The 6221-nt window shown below is 32.6% G+C and overlaps 2 long non-coding RNA genes across 2 annotated transcripts; one reads left to right on the forward strand and one right to left on the reverse strand.

Moving 5' to 3' along the window:
* Positions 1 to 1552: 1552 nt before the first annotated feature.
* LOC134241362 (uncharacterized) lies at positions 1553 to 3132 on the reverse strand. The gene is made up of 3 exons (XR_009986642.1): positions 3052 to 3132; positions 2848 to 2929; positions 1553 to 1730 (listed from the first exon to the last, which is right to left on the reverse strand). It is a non-coding gene; the product is annotated as an uncharacterized LOC134241362 (long non-coding RNA).
* A 252-nt stretch (positions 3133 to 3384) lies between these two features.
* On the forward strand, positions 3385 to 4917 carry LOC134241363 (uncharacterized). The gene is made up of 3 exons (XR_009986643.1): positions 3385 to 3434; positions 4414 to 4509; positions 4824 to 4917. It is a non-coding gene; the product is annotated as an uncharacterized LOC134241363 (long non-coding RNA).
* The last annotated feature ends 1304 nt before the right edge of the window (positions 4918 to 6221 follow it).

Consider the following 6221-nt stretch of genomic DNA (forward strand, 5'->3'; position numbering starts at 1 on the left):
TGAAAATAAATACAAAAATCGAGGTTGCTTTCTACAGGAAACATATTTCTGTCGGTTGATAGTAAGTGTTGAGCAATTGTATTGATGATATCTGAGAACATACATATTTTTAAAAGATGCATTTCAATCAAAACAACATTCAACTTTAAATTCCCGCCCTTAAAATTATAATATATATCAAAAAAAAATAGCAATGAGAAGCATAACGTCCAAACTACCTACAGGGTAAATCTCAAAACAGTTTGAATAAAAGTAAATTTGGACAATTCTTGGCTGAAAACCTTATTCCATTCGACAATATCGTCTTACCAAATAACAGATAATCTTCACACAGATGTAACTTTAAAACATTAAAAAAAAATCAATTTTCTCCTTACCTTCTGATAACATTAAATCAATTACAATCGTACCCTCTGATAATATTAAATCAATTTCTCTCTACCTTTTGATAATATTAAATCAAGAACATCTCTACCGTCTATAATATTAAATCAGTTACCTCCCTTCCTTCTGATAGTATAGAGGATAATGTCTATACAGATGTTTAGTATTTGTTATAATATCGGTAGAAAGGATATATTTGAAATAAACATATACCAAAGTGTGAATATTGCCACTTTTATTCAAAATTAAAAATAAAACACGGATTTTGATATGAATTTTATTAAGAATAAAGATAGTTTATATTCGTTAATGAAGATGAAAAAAAAACATTACTTATGATTTTTTTTTTAAATATTTTTGAGGCCACGATGGGTACCATATCTGATTAAACTCCTTGACCTTTTTTTAAAAAAAAAAACAACTAGAAAATAAAGATTCATTAGGCCAGGGATCCTTATATCCAATACGTAATTACTCCGTAATCAATTGATATTATTTTGCCATTTTGTAATTTATCAGACAAAGGGTATGCACTTGATAGTATTTATCATCGACGGTTATCTACATTTTAACAAAGCAGGCTTGCTGTTAGCTTCTTAAAATGCATGGTTGGTTGCTGCATTAATAAAGAAACATAGAAAATATTGGCATACCAATGGAATACATTGAGATATGTACCATACATAGTATATGTATTTTCTTTTTAATTTTTCCTATTGATTCGTTATGAAAAGTTTTGAAAATGCTAAAATTAAATATCGGTCGGTCTGATGCTTTGCATCAATTTAAAGGAAGTTTAGATTACTCTGAAAGAGGTTCTCTTTCAACGGTTCAATTTTTTATGGGACACACAAATAAAAAAAATTCCTTGGTGCTCTTTTTCTACACAGGGAAAAGTGGCTCGCATGATTTTCATGCGATTGCCTTTTCGCATGAATTTCGTGCGAAAATCATATAAAAACCATGCGAATATTTCCACATGCGAATTTCATGCGAATGTCCTCATATAATATTTATGCGAAATTCATGCGATTTTCATGTGACTGAAATTTCGCATGATATTCATGCGAATTCCAAATTATCAGTTTTTCATGTAAAAATCGTGCGAAATTCGCATAAATATTATGCGATATTCATATACACAAGAGAAAAGCAATGAACAAAGAAATTGAACATTTCAATATTTATTTAGGTTTTTCTGCCACATCAAGTGATAAAAATTGCCAGTCTCTGATATCATATTGCTTGGATGTTCCTGGGTAATCCATTGACTTTAATGATTGTTGTGTTTACAGGCAGTTTTTCAGTACGTCTTTCTTTCAGTCTTGTGTCCTGACAAGTGTTTCCTACAAAGATTATTAATTAATTAATTATTTAATTATTATATTAATTATTATAAAATACTATTACCCATACTAATATTCCAATTGTTTAGGTCAAAGGGACCAATTCCTAGATTAGAATGACATTAAATACAATAAATTCAATGATATCACTTGAAAAGTCCATGTTTTGGCAACTTGAATTACTGAGTACTGTATAATCCCTATTAACCACCCCTGCCCCTATTAGCGCCCCTTGGGTATTTTTCAATTGTCAGGAAATAAGGGCCCCCCCCTGTACGGTGATTAAAATCATCTAGAATCATATAAAAAAAATGAAAGTGAAAAGAAAACTTGTCTATTAACCGATTTCTTAGTGGAAAATGAATATTAATTTAGCATTCGGTTGAATTATCTTCACTTTCAGTAAAGTTAGAAATTATTTTAGTGGTTCTTTGTATTCATTTTTTATTTTCAAAGGATTTTTTAAGTTAAAATATGACATTAAATATCATAAAGACTATACCAAAATAACCGCCCACTTTTTGCAATTTTCTAAGGGCCCGGGGCGGTTAATAGGGATTATACGGTATGTTAAATGGTACTATAGTTTAGAGCGAAACAGAAAAGACCATGTGTTTAACAGATTCATAACTGCATATTAGACTTTAAAGGGATGTGTCAGACACCATACAGTGTGTTATTGACCTAGCGAATCTATATATCGGGCTGCTATTGAACCATAAATGAGATAAACATTTTCATTTTAATTGTGATGTTCCAGTTGGATGACAATAAACATGTAATTGATGAATTTTTAATATATTACAGACAACAGTAAAATACTGAAAAGATTGATTTTTTTAAAATCTGCACAGAATAATTAGAATACCTCAACTGTGAATAAATCAAATGCAATATATAGTTACACTTTTTTTGCATGGACCTCAAATTAAGCCCCTAGAAGATTGAACCTTTTGTTTGACCTATGTCTAAATTATTTTATAGGATACACTTGGTCTATAAAAGTTGTGTTTACATGTGTCAGAACAAAAACACTGTCTGTGTGTTGTGTTATGACACATATGTAGAAACTTGTAATGACAATTAGTTTAAATAAAAATAACCTTAAATTACTTACTCAAAATTTAGTAAACCTTCATATAGATGTCACTAAGCATAAAAAAGGACCAGTCGATTCACCTGACTGCGTTACGTAGAACCTGAAATGAGAACGCAATCCGAATTTACTCTGAAAGATTTCGTTGCAAGTTGAATTATCAATAAAAATGTGCATTATTACCACAAAATATGACCAAAAAATCAACAAAGCATACATATTTACCATTATTTCAAAGACGTATACCACAATCAGCCAAAAGGAAAGTCTAGAACAAACCATAGAAAGGAGCTCTTGCTGACTCGGATTTTTTTTTTCTGTAAGAGGAAGTGCAAGTAGAACCTGGCTAATCGGTTTCGTATTCATCCAAGAATCGGGAAATACCTTAATCTTTGTAAATATTAGTCGTTCAAATTTTTATCTTAAAAATGCATCTCCACTTCAAAGACGAACGCAGATGACTAAGTGATATAAATTTACTCTATGCTTTATGGAACCAAAGCTAGTTCTTTTATGGAATGCCGTACGTCACAAATTACGTCATCATGCGACTTAGAAAGCAGAAAGAAAGAAAGAAAGAGCAGAATGTTTTAAACTCCATATTTTCTGTAAGTTTTTAAGATTCTCATCTTCTTTTTATATCAGACGGATGTAATAACTTTATTTGGGAAATATTTGTTGACAGCTTAATAACAGATCTATATGAGATTCAAGTGGATCTAACAGTAACATTATCTATGGTAACGGCATAACGTTATGTGTTGAAAATGAAAGATGGGCCTAGTTCAGCAGTGTACAGGTTCTCTGCTTTTCTTACAATATTATTGGCCTATTGATAGGCCTAATGTTTTAATGTGTTTTTAATTCCTGCTGCATTGGGTCAATGGGATCTAGTATATAAAATTAAACTGCAGCAATCAAATAACTCACGTAGCATTTGGGGGGGGGGGGGGAGGGGGGTTGTAGATAGAATGTTGATGTTCTATTGTTAAAATGATAAAAATTAATGTCCTACGTACCCGTTGAGGGCTTAAGATTATTCTAACTACGGTGGTAAATTGCAACCCTCCCGTTTGGATTTGCATAAAAAAAAGGAATAAGAAGAGTTAAGTTTCAAATTTTTGTTTGTTTGTGTTTTTACCATAGAAAATGTTCAGTGAAAAGCTAATGTTGTAGGATAGGATTCTCAGGTTCTGAGATCAATATTTTCCTTTCTTTTTCAAAAACTTTTCAGGTAATCCATACAAATATTTTTTCCTATAGTTTTATATCAACCTCCTCCTTTAAAAACCATACCCCACCCGGTATCCTATTGAGTTATTTAACTACATGCAGGTGTAAAATGTACATTATAATACCCCCCCCTTTGAAAAAATCCTTCCACCCCTCAACAAAAAAAAATACCCCACTGTCCTGTCCACAAGTACCTGCATGTGCATGTGCATTCCAAAATGTATACAGATATAAAAAGGCTTACTTACATCTGGAATGCAAGACAGAAAGTCCTAGTCACTTCCCTAAAATGAGTCGTACAAAATATTTATTAATTCGAAAATATTTATTAAATGTTGTATTCTATACTCACAGGTATAATTTGCTGGTTATAAGCAGATCTATGCACGAGACTCCATTATACCACACTGATAGCTTCTCAAAGATTATAAATATGATACATGTAAGCAGGTAAGAAAAAAAACTAAGAGAGAAATATTTTTTGCAGAGCCTGTGGTATACATTGTTTGTTATTACGTGCACAATCAATAACAATTTTGTTGTTACGTGTATAACAATTTTGTTATTACATGTATACATGTGGCAAAACCTTAACCATTCAGCTTATATTTGCTTATCTTGCATTTCTTTAATGTAAATTCATGTATATAATCTTCGTTAATTTATAGAATACATGTTTTTGATTTAAATAAAGTGACAAAGAGATAATGAACTAAATGTTATTGAACCTACAGTACCTGACATTTTTTATTTTCTCTGTATAGGCATGCACAGTTACTTGTCATCACAAGGATCAGATTTCAAGTACCAGAGTAGTCCTAACTCCTAAATTTTCCCAATTTGTCAAAAGTACATGTAAGTATTTTATAATATTTTTTGTTAGCTCACCTGAGCCAAAGGCTCAAGTGAGCTTTTCTGATCAAAGTTTGTCCATTGTCTGTCTGTCGTCGTTGTTGTTGTCATTAACTTTTCACATTTCGACTTCTTCTCAAGAACCAGTGGGCCAAATTCAACCACACTTGGCACAAAGTATCTTTAGGTGAAGGGGATTCAAGTTAGTTCAAATGAAGGGCCATGCCATATCAAAGGGGAAATAATTCAGAAATAATGAAAATTTGATGGTATGATTTAAAAATCTTCTTCTCAAGAACCACTGTGCCAGGAAAGATGAATCTTACAGAGAAGCATCCTCAGGTAGTGTAGATTCAAGTTTATTCAAATCATGACCCCCAGGGAAATGGCCACATGTGTATTTTTTATTGAAAGACCTTTCACTAGATACCAACAACCTTGACCCTTTGACTTTGACCTTGTAGATTTCTGTACCTGTGCAAAACTTGAACCTTGGAAATAACTTTTGAACGGCAAGGGATACGGTTTACCATAACTTTCAAAGGGTTAGGGCTAGTGCTTTCATATTTTACATATTTAATTCTTGTGACAAGACCTTTTATTTGATAACAAGAACTTTTGACCCTTTGACCTTGACCATGGAGTTTGACCTACTTTTAAAAGAAAATTAACCTTGGCCATAACTTCTGAAAGGTTAGGGCTAGGGCTTCCATACTCTACATAAGTAATTCTATGTGGCAAGACCTTTCATTGGATACCGATTTTTGTACTTATTGAAACAAGAGGCCCATGGGCCACATCGCTCACCTGAGTAACTTGGGTGATGCAGATCTTTACCAGATTCCCCCTCTTCCTATACAAATCATGCCCAACAACCCCCTTCCCTTTTTTATTTAAAAACTTTAGAATCTACACTACCGAAGGATGCTTCCACATAAGTTTCAGCTTTCCTGGCCCAGTGGTTCTTGAGAAGAAGATTTTTAAAGATTTGTTCTATATATTTCTATGTAAAAATTTGATTCCCTATTGTGGCCCCGCCCTACCCCGGGGGTCATGATTTTAACAATTTAATATTTACACTACCCAAGGATGCTTCCACATAAGTTTCAGCTTTCCTGGCCCAGTGGTTCTTGAGAAGAAGATTTTTAAAGATTTGTTCTATATATTTCTATGTAAAAATTGGATTCCCTATTGTAGCCCCGCCCTACCCCGGGGGTCATGATTTTAACAATTTAATATCTACACTACCCAAGGATGCTTCCACATAAGTTTCAGCTTTCCTGGCACAGTGGTTCTTGAGAAGAAGATTT

This window comes from Saccostrea cucullata, unplaced genomic scaffold (assembly GCF_032062105.1).
Source record: "Saccostrea cucullata isolate Sc308-1 unplaced genomic scaffold, CSIRO_AGI_Scuc_v1 ctg21794, whole genome shotgun sequence".
NCBI lineage: Eukaryota > Metazoa > Mollusca > Bivalvia > Ostreida > Ostreidae > Saccostrea > Saccostrea cuccullata.